Here is a 13406-nt window from a genome sequence, read left to right on the forward strand (position 1 = left end):
AGATGCTTATGACATGAGAAAGATGAAGGGAATGGTCATTGGTGCAGCATGTTGTCTGAGACAGGTAGCTTAGTTTCGACCTCGAATGAACAGAGTAATTACTCTTATTCTCATTAGTTGCATATATATGTTTCAGTTTCTGATCTTATGTCAAATTTAGTTGCTTGAAGACATTTCCTTTCCTGTGAGGAGTTAGTGCTAGAATTGTTTTTTCCCATAACGAAGAATGGCACATGAAATATCGAGTTGATATCCTTGTGACATAGAGTAAAGGGTGTTTAGACCTAGTGTTTAGGGTTGTAATCTAAACATTTGTTTAGTAGTTCAATTTGTAAAATCATCACCCTTAAACAGGTTAACCCTAAATGCTGATGGTGGATTATGGAAAAATATTCAAAGCCTCAATTGCCAATAATCTATTTTTCCATTAATGAAATATAATATTCTTTGAATATTAGCAAAAGAGATTACATCATATCTCAAACCAAAGCTTCAGTATGCAAATTAACCCTCCCTGAATAGGCAAGAAGAGCCAGCATATCTGCTTTTGCTCCAATATCAAGAGAGTATATAGCTTTCTTGAGAATCACTATCCTAGCTGAAATCTGGATTGCAAGATTTGAATTGAAAGCTTTGGTTTCCCCAAATAAAGTGGCTTACCTTTGCATTAAACTGACTTTGTGAAATTTCAAACAATGGATAAATGTTAATGTAAGAACGTGAACTTATTCTTCCTCATTGTTTGTCTGTAACTTATTATTGCAAACTTTGAAATTACTACGAGGAGAAGGAGATGACCTACCTTATTGGACCAAGAGGTAATTGACAATGTCCGTGGAATTAGATGAATTGATTGAGGATGAATCTGGAGAAAACTCTGGGAGTTGTGACATCCAAACTCATCTATCACTTGCAATGCTTGGAGTTGATGATGATTTGGTATCAAACAGTAGTCCAGATCAAAGTGTAAATCTTGTACATGAGAGCAGAACATTGGAAGATTATTTCTATGGACATTAGAGCCGTTCAACAAGCTTTGATTGATTTAAATCTACTTCTCTGAGCTTCATAATTTTTCTTACTCCTTGCTTCTATAAAAGCTTAAATATTTTATACTTGGTGTATTACTGTGATCCAATGCCACTACTTAGCTATGTTCAATTTCAATCACACTCCATATTGGTTGAAGCTGTGTCTGAAGTTGAGTGGAGTCCATGTAAAGTCCCTTGCCAATTCCTTGTATAAATGTGAAAGCCATTAGTGGTCACTTGTTTTGGTGACCCACTGGTGCTCACTAGAGCTGAAAATTTTTCTTGTCCTTGCCTTTGGAGCAATTGTATGTATGTGGAAGGAAAAGCAATTATGATATCGCTATTGATATGCCAAACCATTGTTATGTACTTTTTTAGGTTTGAAGATGTGTAACTTGTGGTTTAGCTTGGTACATTCTCTTGTATACCAGTTTACTTTGAATTTGTCAATATCATAAGCCCAATAGCGATTTAAGTGTATGTCTGCATGGCAGAACTGCATTGCGGTTGAACTTTTTCTAAAATTAAGTTGTATTTAAAGAAATATGGTGTCTAAAAAGCATAGAACTCCAAACATCAAATCTCTTTGCTCCTTGTAGGCTTGAGCCAACATCTCTTCTAGAGAAATTCAACAATTCTAATTTAATAATCCTATCAACCTCTCTTTGTACCTTTTGAGACAATTTCTAGTTCTAGATGGGACATATAACTCCAATGTGCTTTGTCCTCATTACAGAGAACACCAAAATATTAATGCAGGGTATAACAACTATACCACTAGCACTACAAATCATTTCTGCTCAAAAAGGGGGATTTAAATCATGCAGCAGCTTAAGAGGGGCAAGGTCCAGCTTAAGAGGGGCAGGGTCCAGTTTCAAAAATAGCCTTACAATTGGACTAATCAAAATAAAATCTGATTCGCTTCATAGGCGTAGAGTAAACAGGTACCAATGAGGTAACGTGCAAGTGGACAATTAAATCATATTCAGCACAAGACCAGCCCTCGGCATACAATGCAATTGAAAGTCTTGTGTTATGAGCTCCGAACAAGATCACAAATGATATATTATTCACCAAATTTTAATATTCCACAAAGAGACAGATTGATCCTCTCTGATTTGTCAAACAAATAAAAAAATACCAAAATTATGCATAGAATCATCTTTGAACTGTAAACACTATAGTATATAGTAACCTGGGAAAGTGATGAAGCACTCAATACCATACAAAAATAAAATTCCTTAATAGAAGATTCCTTAATAGAATAAAACACCACTGAAAATTGTGAAAAGCTGCCAAATGAACTTTGCCAATCTTTTAGATTTACAGAAACAAAGTCAAAAAACCTCTTCAAAGCTAAGTGCTTACTACCAGCCACATCCAATAGAAAAGGTTTTATGGGGCCTGATAAGATCAGAACTTGCTTGACCATGGTAAGATAAGCACCGTACCTACCTAATGTATAAAAGAAGACTGATAAGCTGGAGGAGGGGCAGGCAGTCTACTGCCAAAGTGATGGTTGCTGTAATTAGTAGAGGAATTGTAAGAATCGGAACCCAACAATGAAGGCGCCATGTTATCTGATGGATACATATATGGCCTTGAGAGCGAGACTGGAGTCCTATTTCCAACACCATAGCCTGCTCCATTAAATCCTTGGTTTGATCTGTCATATGCATTTTGGCCCTATAGGTTGTAGGATGTAACACCTGGAGCTGCACCAGAATATTGTCCTCTATCCAAAGACCTATAAAAGCTTCTGTCTGCACCATTGGAAGAAGCATAAAGAGTCGGAGTTCTTTCATCTGCACTTAACGGAGGCATATATACACCAGCATTTCCTCCATTAGCACGAGGACGCTTAGGTTGAGACTTAACAGCACTTGCAGACCTTTTTCTGTCAGCCTTAGCTTTCTCTAGCTGAGCTACACGCTTTTGAAGAGGATCTGGTGAGAACTGCAATTCAAGTTTGTGCTCCTCAATGCACTTTATAACAGCTCTGTAAGCAGAAAGCTCTTTTGTATTTACTTCATTCTGTAGCAGCAAATAAAAATATCGGTCAAAAAAGGAACTTCCGATATAACCAACAATACCAAGCCAAAATGATCATCACATAACAAGACATTTTGTATAACAGTAATACAATCGTACTTGTGCAACAGTAGAGTTATTCCCGCTTTTTAAACATGCCTGAGAAGCTTTCTTAGCATCTTTCAGATATTCCTTCAACAAAGGAACAGGTGCAAACTTCTTTGTCAACCCAAATGCATGAGCAAAGTTGACTGCCTCAATTTGTTTTCAACAAAGGAACAGGTGCAAACTTCTCTGTCAGCCCAAATGCATGAGCAAAGTTGACTACCTCAATTTGTTTTCCACTATTGACCAGGGTTTCTACAACATTTGCATTAAATTGTCACAAAATTTTCAGTTAATCTGAATATGTCACAAACATTTGAAATACCAAAAGACAGTTTACTGTGAAAGAAAAAACAATACAGACAACTTCACCGGATTTGTCAATAAAGATAACAACTATGCCAGCTTGAGACCATTTTTGTAAGTAAACAGTTCCCCACTCATGAAAGGCCTTATGACACTTTACCATAGCTGATCATCTTCAGGTGCCTTTATTAATATCAGCAAAATAACTTACATACAACTTTCTACCTCATAAAAAGATGTCTACCTAGTAGAGGCCACTCAGTATCTGCCTTGCATATGAAATGTTGAGATCTAAAGAAAAGACTACCAACCCCGTCAACTTAGAAACCCGTTCACTGGACTAAACAAAAAACGTTGGGAAGGTTTACTACAGCCAGGATTACCAAAATTTATCTTCAACTCAATCAGCCACAACCAAGTATACTGATAAAATCCACCAGTCCCTCAAAAAAACCAAGCTAGCGATGAATGCCAGAAAAACAACAAAAAGCCTATCTACCAAAATGGATGGAAATTTTGCTAGCCTAGCCACTGAGGCTAACATTACAGAACACCAGCCAACCAAGCTGGCATTTTTTATTAAAGTCCAAGGGAACGACAGAGTTCAGGTGTCTGCCTGCACCGTGCAAATGCAAGAACAAGCTTGCATAAGTCATCTTTATCAAACTCTAACGCAATTCCAAAAGTAGCTAGAAGTTGCAAGAAGGCCTGGGCCTCCAACGAATTGCCATTGGCAACATCTCCTTCAAGGTTTATCTTCGACTTCCATTCATGTGCAATACTTTTGGCTTGCTCCTTTATATTTAAGGGCAGAACTGGATGTTCAACACCCAAAATAGGATCTGCCAAAACAGGTACAAGAGATTCCAGTAATAATGTACAGGCCCGGCGTAGAGCCGGGAACCCAGACTCTTTCTTTTCACTTGACTTTTGTTCAAGAGAATAAAACCCCTCCAAGGACTCCAACACTAACCGTGGTGGGTCAGTTGCAGAGTTTAATGCAGAGGGAACCTAATTGCAAAGCCCTATTTCCAATTGCAAAAGTCATTAAGAATGGGAAGAAAGAATTTAGGGATTATAATATCTGAAAATTTCTATTTTTAAAGTATTATAAAATGAGTTTAGATATTTATATAACAATAATAAGTGGAAATCAGAAAAAGAAAAAGAAAAGAAAAGAAATTGATTGGAGATAAACTTTTTATAATTTTGTAAATGTTATTGAGTTCCAATGCTCAAACAAAATATTTATAAAAGGTAATTCACTGGTCTGTGGATGAAGCAAGCATTTGGAGGCTAATTCGTGAAGTCTGACAATAAAAGAGGTGAAATTAGAATGAGTAATGATAAGACAGACATCCTTGTATAGAAATTGCAATGAGGTTCTTCTTAAAGGTGACTTAATTGTATCACATTGATTTTGACATGACAACATCAGCAAAATGATATAGAAGTCGTTGCAACTAGTACATCCGTGTTTGGTGCATTAATCACTATATGAGATTGAAGGAATCTGGTGCATTCTCGATCAGAACTATTGCTTGATTGACAACAACATGAGTCTTGTGTTGTACAACAATTGTATAATTGGTGCATTAATCACTGTATGAGATTGAAGGAATCTGGTCGCATTCTCAATCAGAACTATTGACAACAGCATGGGCCTTGTGTTGTACAACAATTGTATAATTTGATTGTGAAGGATTTAAGGAGAAGTAATGTTGTTTTTTCTGATCCTAGCAAAGATTAGCAAATATACTATTTATTGGTCCCTGTGGTATACATTGTTTGGACCTTGTTTTCTCCCTTAATTGTAAGTGCATAAAAATATTAGATTCATAGGACAGGGTACCATTAATCATGTGATCCAATGATCTTGGACGTTTTTTATTGAATTCTTCAAAACTTATTTCCATTTGATATTCCAAAATGTGAAGATAGTTTTATTGGTTGGAACAATGCTACAACTTACAAGTTATAATAACAGAGATTCTGTTCTGCATAATGCTTTCCACCTTGCAATCTTTTTGTGGATATGGTTAAGCAATATTCTCTTCGAGTAAAGAATAAATTATTGTGTGTAGAGTCATTGGGTTTACTATAGTAATGATCGTAACATTTTGTAGTCTTTTGTTTGTTGTTATGTGGTTTAGTGGTTGAGACAGTGCAATACCATGTTAATGACCCAAAGTCAAACTTAGAGATCAGAGCCCTCAATTATAAGTTGGTTGAATTTTATGAGATTTATATGCAATATTAATTCAATAATTAAAAAAAAATATAGACTTAAGCACCCTAAATAAACTTCAATTTATACATCTTTAGAATCTCATTTATGCTACATATCTGCATCTTATGTACATTTTCCCATTCCCATGTCGGAATTGTTCCTCAATTTATGCCTTACGGCATTTCCTTTGCAACATTTGGTGCAAATGCTAGTTATATGTTATGATAAGAGGCCATCATTATTAGTGAGGTGGATATATAAATGTATTACCTAGTATCCATTGTAACTCGATGGAGGGCTAATGAGCAATCCCTATCTCCCATTAAGATTTGTCTAGCGCTCCAAATGGATTATGGGTGGAATGTCCCTTTATACAACATTTGTTTACCATACATTTATTTATGGGTGACTCTGTGAGTGGACATCATAAGAATGAGCTGCAACATCTTCATTTTCAGAGTTACACAGCATTTTCTGTTTGGCTGGATTTTGCGACTCAAGTGAATTAATCATGCTAGATGTTACAACATGGAAAAACAGCTTAATTTCTAATTTCCAATTTCATTTGGGATTCTATATATCAATTATTCCATTCATTAACACACAAACCCCCACATATATAGATATATTACAGGAATATCTTTTTGGGATCAAATAAATTATATAGTTGAAATTTAATTATTTCAACGATATTATCTATATATTCAATAAAATATAATATATATCATTATGAAATAAAATAAAATTCAAAAAAGAATTATAAAAAGTGGAATAATAAAATAGAATTAAAGTAAAATGAATTATTATTATAATTTGGAATAATGGAGATATGCAGAATTTTCTATACTATTTTATTATTAGCAAGTGGTTGCGATTAGTTAGATTAAATCTTGTTTTTATGAATTTGTTCAATTTCTTTAATAAATTTCTAATCTTATTTATGTACACATGATTTGGTGAATGAATCAAGTCCTGTGTAGAAACTCTTCAAGCTCAGCTAGGTTTAATTGAGAGTTGCTCATTTCCTCCATATTTTATCTGTCTCTCTAAGCTTTATGTTGGTATTAGAGCATAAGGTCAAATCTCGGTGAATTTGAACAAAGGGTAGCAGTTGTGCAAAGGATTTGATAGTCATGGGCATTGAATTGTGTTTTTAATTGCTGATAGGAGAAGCGTTAGTGAACTTAGTGCATCTATCAATCTATAAGGAGGAGTCTGCTTTGAGAAACATTCTCTACTGGCCGTAGCATGACCAAATTAGTGGATCTAGAGTCTTATGCGACCTGAAGCTATGATACCATTACCAAAATTGAATAGACCAAAACTTGGAGCAGAGGAATTTCTCTTCACAGTATTACAAATCAGTTAAATAACATTACATTGGAAACATCACTAATAAATGACTTAAGTGAAATTGACATGGAAACTTGGAGGGACAGTTTTGACACCTAATACTTACACTGAAGTAAATGAAATTGACATGGACACTTGGAGGGATGGTTTTGACACCTCATAGGCTGTTGGGATTACATTCTCCAACAACTTTTGTGTTGGAGAATCTAATTCCAGCCACCTATTATGTGTCAAAATCGTCCATCCAAGTGTCCTAGTTAAATTTCATGAGTCCAGTTTAAGTAGAGTTTTACTCCAGTAATTTATTACTGATGTTTCCAATGTAATCTTCCACATTTTATTCTCTTCAATTTTTTTCTTGGTATCTGAGCACCAAGTCGCATAAGACTCCAGAGAAAGCAGTGTTTCAAATCATTTGGGATTACACAAAAAAAGCGTCAGAAGCCTAGGAGAAAAGAGAAATTGCGCAGTTGTAAAAGATGCTCAGTGTTCAGTATTCGCAATTTAGCCAAGAAGAAATTGCGCACAAAATCATAGAAATTTGTTGAATTATTAATATTTTTGCACCCTGTGTGTTTAAAGAACTGTGCACACCTACTCACAACAGATCTCGTCGGCGTTGTGCACACGGAAAAAGTTGAAGCGACATTTTAAAAATTAAGAGCATTTTTTTAAGGTAGAGTGCCTCGTATTTTTCAATCTTCTGTCATGCTCTGTGATCTGTGTGAAAATACCATCTTCGTTGAAAGTTTTAAATCTTGTGTCGTTCTATGAGGTTGAAATTTTTGGCAAAAGTCAAATGAGCTTCACGATTATGTGATTGTGTTGTGTTGAGCACGACTTTTGTGAAGAGGCAAGAGATTCATGTTTTTTAAAGTCTTAAAATCATATTATTAAGAGAATAATAAGGCATTATTCAAATGGGTTATGAGTATTAATTTTTTTTTTTAAAACAATGGAAGCCATAGTAGAGTAAAAAGTGTTGGAAAAGTAGTGTTAAATTTGTATGTGAAACAAATGCCAAGTAGAAATGGGAAAAGCCAAAAAGGCTAAGAAGTTAAAAGTGACAACAAAACATGTTTGATATGTTGTTAGATTCAGAGGTGAAGAGACAAAATGATGCCTTTGGATTAGCATGTATAAAAGAATCTGTCGATGAAAGAATTCTTCCCATGATTTCAGATGCCAAAATAGCCAAGGAGGCCTGAGATACTTTTGAGAGGATTTTTGGTGTAAGGGGGAGTATTGAAGTTGAACATGAAGGTGGATATACAAAAAAAGATCTACAACGAGATGAAAAGTTTGTTGAATCCCACTGTGCTTAGCTACAAGTGGATGATGTCTATGAAGAAGTCGTAGAAGTAAGAGAGAAGGAACACATAGATTCTCGTGAACCCCATTATGCACAACCATAAGTAGACTAAAACTTGGAGCAGAGGACTACTCTTCCTAGTATTACAAATCACATAAGTAAGATTGCATTGGAAACACGAGTAATAGATGACTAGATTCAAGCTAGACTTAAACTGGACTCAGTGAAACTGAACTAGGACACTTGGAGGGATGATTTTCGCACCTAATAGGTGGTTGGAATTAGATTCTCCACCACTCCCCCTTAATTAGAGCGACATAAAATTTTAAACTAAGATGTCTCTTGGTTTGTCTCAGTTAGGCTTACAATTTAAAAAAAGATTGACTTCAACTACATTTTCTTTTCTTCTTCTCTTCTTCTGGATTATGTAGCCTCTAAATTGTTTCAGATTTTTCTCTTTGTTGTATCCTTCAAACCTTGGTTTCTTCATTTGCTGGTGCAGGTCTTCCATTTTTCTAGGTTGTCAAAAAATATCCTAGACTTCTTCAAAAAACAGATTGTATGCAGGCTGTTGCCATATATCATCTTATGTATTTCTATTTTCATCATCAATCTGCTGCAACATAAGACCATAATACAATTTCATCTCTTCAGGACCCCAATACTGGAAAATTTCATTAATCTCTTCATCATGCATGTTGTCTTCAATATTCATTTCTACAGCTTCTATGGAGACTTCATCTAGACATGGTGTTACAATCCATGCTTCAAGAAAATTTAACTATTCTTCAAAATCATTCTTTGTACCTATAGATTGGAAATCAATGGTAAGTTTAAAAACATCTTCAAAACCACATTGGTTCTATTCTTTCTGCTTTGCAATGAGATATTTTTCTTGTTGTACTTCTAGTTGTTGCACTTTCAGCTCTGCTTCTGCATCTGTCTCTATTTTCTCTTTCTAAGCTTCCTTCTTTGCCTCTTCCTCTATTTTTGTCTCTCTCTCTTTGACTTCTTCACTAAATTGTGCTGCTGCAAACAGATTGTCTTCTAGTGTCTCACCAAATATCATTGTTGGGATGGGGTCCCGAGTGGCAGAAAGGAATTAATTAGTAGTTTTTCTGTATCAAATTTTGTAAAAGATGTAAAGTATCCACGATTTTTGTATGCTGAGCTCATAGTTGAATAAAAGTCAAAGGGGCTTAGCCCCTTGTTTTAAGTAAAGTTATGAGTCATCTTTCAGATTAACTCATGGTCCACGGACCATGGAATTGTATGAAAAAAGTCTATAAATAGTTAAGTCTTAGCGAAAGGAAGAGGTAACTAGATGGAAAAAAAAGATAGGGAATTGGGTTGATTGAAGAGTCTTAGGTAGAAGCTAAGGCAAGAAGCCTTTCTTTCCTACACTTAGGTAGAGGAAGTGAGGCTCCACAGCCAAGTGAGTGGACCACTACAGCTATGTGCGTAAGAAAATTTGAGTTTGTAATCTGTGAGTTGAAGATCAATAAAGACAAGTTTCCAAAGAATTATTGAGTATTTCTGTTCATGTCTGTTTATGTTATATACCACTAATTAATGACTTGTTTTATGAAATATTGATTGAATTCTATGAGATTATCTTGAATCAATCCTAATAATGTACGCAATGCATGTTTAAACACTTCCGTGAAGTCTATGGTAATTTCTCTTATGTTTAATGACGACTTAAGTAGATTTGTGTGAATGCCAATTTAGGATTGCTTTTTTATGCACGCAAGCAGGTAGATCTATTGGTAAAGGTCCACAAGGACTCACTATGGACCTTCACGAAGGTTTGAAGGCCATTTTAACATAGTTAGAGTGACGAGCCCTAGGAATTTATCAATCTGCACAGGGACAAATCTATGGTGTTGGAAGACATCACACTAGTCTCTTGATGTAGAAACTTGGTTCTTGCATCCCCCCATATTGCTTCGAGTGAGACTGTAGCCTGTGCTATGTTGGCTGTTGCAGAAAGGGCCAGTAGTGTAGGGTTTTGTTGGTTGGTACAACTAACTTCGAACCTAGGTCAGGACCCCCTAAGCCAACAAATGGTTTTGTTGTCAGGACCGTGATCTTCTTAAAGAGATGTGCGATATTGTACCATTCAAATCTGACTAAGAAAGAAATTGAAAAGTGGTTGGATCGACATATTCACGAGTTCGCAACACAAGAGAACATGAATTCATGCCTGTCGAAGGAGGATTGGTTGAATATATATTTTTACACTGAGATTCATGAGATCTTCTTCTGCACCTTCCCCATTGAATTGTACGAGTGGTTAGCCAAATTGACAAACAGTCAAGGAAGGTGGAAGATCGATAGTCCTATAGTGTGGACTCTAGAATTATTGCGACGACTAGACGCTTCTGAAAAAAAAGGTCGCATGGTCTATCGATCATTGTCTCGATCGAATTCTCGAAGGATTTGTGACAGAATTTGTAGTTAATACCTCAGTCAGCTATAGCGAAGTGGAGCGACGATTCTTCAATGGACCGCAATGTAAGTATTTAAGATCATTGAATACTTGGATTAAAACGTTGTTATGTGAAAAATGGGTGATGCCATTAACTTTATCTTCAGGTCTACGTGGAGCAGATGATTCTTTAGAAAACTGAAGGATTAGGACCAGAGTATAGTGCATCGATTGGACCTCCTTCAAGTGACGACGAAGGGGTGGGGCAGACTACACCGCGAAGTGTTGTTCAGCGAATCACTCATGGAAATCCTAGAACAAATCATCCATCCACTCCACCTCCACCTCCACCTCCACCGCATACACCTTTGCCCACACATCCACCTCCACCGACACCTTTCAACATGGTGAACGCAATGAAAATGCCCATCTTCAAGGGCATAGAAAGTGAAGATCCAGAGCAATTATGGTTTGTTGCGAATGATGTATGGTCAATGCAACAGATCACTGATGATAATATAAACAAGGCACAGTTGGTTACCTCTTTGCAGGATCGCGCTCTAACTTGGTACATTAAGCATTGCGTTGATAATCCTCTTGCAATGCTAGGAGAGATGAAGACGACATTGAACAAAGAATTTAGTAGCCTAATTCTAACTCACAGTCAATGATTGAATTCAAAGAGATCATGATGAAGGTGGAAGAGACACCTTGGGACTTTGATCAAAGGTTGAAGTGCTAGATCAGATAGGATAACATGCAGATTTAGGATAGCCAGCATCATGACTAGCTTATTGCGTCGCTTCTACCCCATTTGAGAATTTCTCTGTGACAGAAAAAGATAGATACACAGGGAGAATCCTTGGAAATATCAATGAGGATGCATGCATCAGCTATTTAGGATATGAACTTGGCAGTACAACAGATCCACTCACAATTAGCGATCTTACACCTACAATTGCAAAGTTTGAAGAAAGACAAGGATACTAAACTAGAAATGCTCGCAGAAGTCTGGTGTTTAAATTGCAAGGGACATGGGCATGATAAGGATCGCTATCCCATATACATGAATTGTATTACATGAGGGGGTTTGATTCCCCTAAAACCAGAAGCCCAAGCAGGGCCGAGAATGGGGGCTGTGCTGTGGTGTGCCATTTGTTAAGTTACTGGGCAACATGCGATGGATAATTGTCATTTACTTTAAAATCTCATTCACACACCTGGAAATTATTCTGTAATTTCTTCAAATCTATGGGCCACGATGAGTTCCACTATCGAAGATATGAGTTGATGATGGAAAGAACCCCTACGTACCATATGTAAGCAGAAACTTGGCCTCCATATCAATGTGCCAAAGGAGCGAGCAAAGGTTATCAAGATTGAGGATGGGGCCGAGGAGGAGGAGGACCTGGCAGAGGTCACAGTCAGATTTTCTGCTATAACTGCGGATAGTCGGGGCACTATGCATGAGAATTCCAGAATCTTACACACCCATCATGTCAATACTCCAGATAGTTTGACCATACTATAGAAGAATGCCCCGTGCTAATAGACAAAATGCAAGAGAAGAAAATGCAGCCTCAGCAATCAATGCAGAATTTACAAATGATGAAGGTTGAGCCCTGAGAAGAAGATCAAAGCATTAATATTGAGTTGAGAAGTGGAATGAAGACTAGAACTGATAAAGGTAAACAACTTGAAGAAGAGGGATGCGTCCACAAAGTGCCAGAGAAAGAACTTGGCTTTGATTTGGACCGTGCTAAGGAAACATTTATGGAAGCCAGGAAGAGCTTCGTTGAGGCCTCCACCTCAAGAAGCTAGGACAAGATGCAAGAAATTAGCGTGCCTGCACATGTTGATCCTTCTGTACTCACTACTTTTTTAGAAACTTGCATGAAGCTCCTATGTGATAGTAAGGTTGTGGAAGGCCTGAAGGAATTATTAAACAAATTGATCAGCAAACAGAAAGCCCCTGATGGATGTCACGTGGTCCAAAATATTGGCAAGAATAAGGCACAAACAGGGCGAGAGATGAGGCTAACAATGAAGATAGGTGATTATGAAATGGATTAGGTCATCTTGGATCTAGGGTCCGATGTGAATACTTTACCGAAATAAACATGGGAATGGATGGGGAGACCTGCGTTACAATGGTCTCCGATTCAACTTAAAATGGCGAACTAGTAGAAACTCATATTCATGGGACGATTATATGGAGTAACAGTTGACATTGAAGGTGCGAGTGCAATGGCAGACTTTGAGGTTCTAGAAATTATCGATGACAGTAATCCCTACCCCTCGCTCCTGGGAATTGATTGGGATATTAATATGCACGGGGTCATTAATTTGAAAAAGAGGACAATGTCACTTGAAACAAAGTCGCTTCAAGTTATAGGGTCACTGGTTCTGGCAAAAGGAGCGCACTATACTGAACCAGTCTGTGATTATGAAGAAAGTGATAGTGAATTGGATCAAATTTACAAGATAACATCGCAAGATGAGGACTGGATCGATCTGACAGTAGATGAGCGAATTGCATGGGACTGAGAGAGTTCTTGCACCTCCGATTTAGATGAGGAGTTAGAGCATTGGTAGAATCGCTTACAT

At 36.9% G+C, this 13406-nt stretch overlaps 1 pseudogene; it reads right to left on the reverse strand.

Moving 5' to 3' along the window:
• Positions 1–4052: 4052 nt before the first annotated feature.
• Positions 4053–11954, reverse strand: LOC149147933 (FRIGIDA-like protein 3 pseudogene; annotated as a pseudogene).
• Positions 11955–13406: the final 1452 nt, after the last annotated feature.

Source organism: Pinus tabuliformis, chromosome 9 (assembly GCF_031772625.1).
Source record: "Pinus tabuliformis cultivar Carrire ecotype Pingquan chromosome 9, CPIR1, whole genome shotgun sequence".
NCBI classification, from domain to species: domain Eukaryota; kingdom Viridiplantae; phylum Streptophyta; class Pinopsida; order Pinales; family Pinaceae; genus Pinus; species Pinus tabuliformis.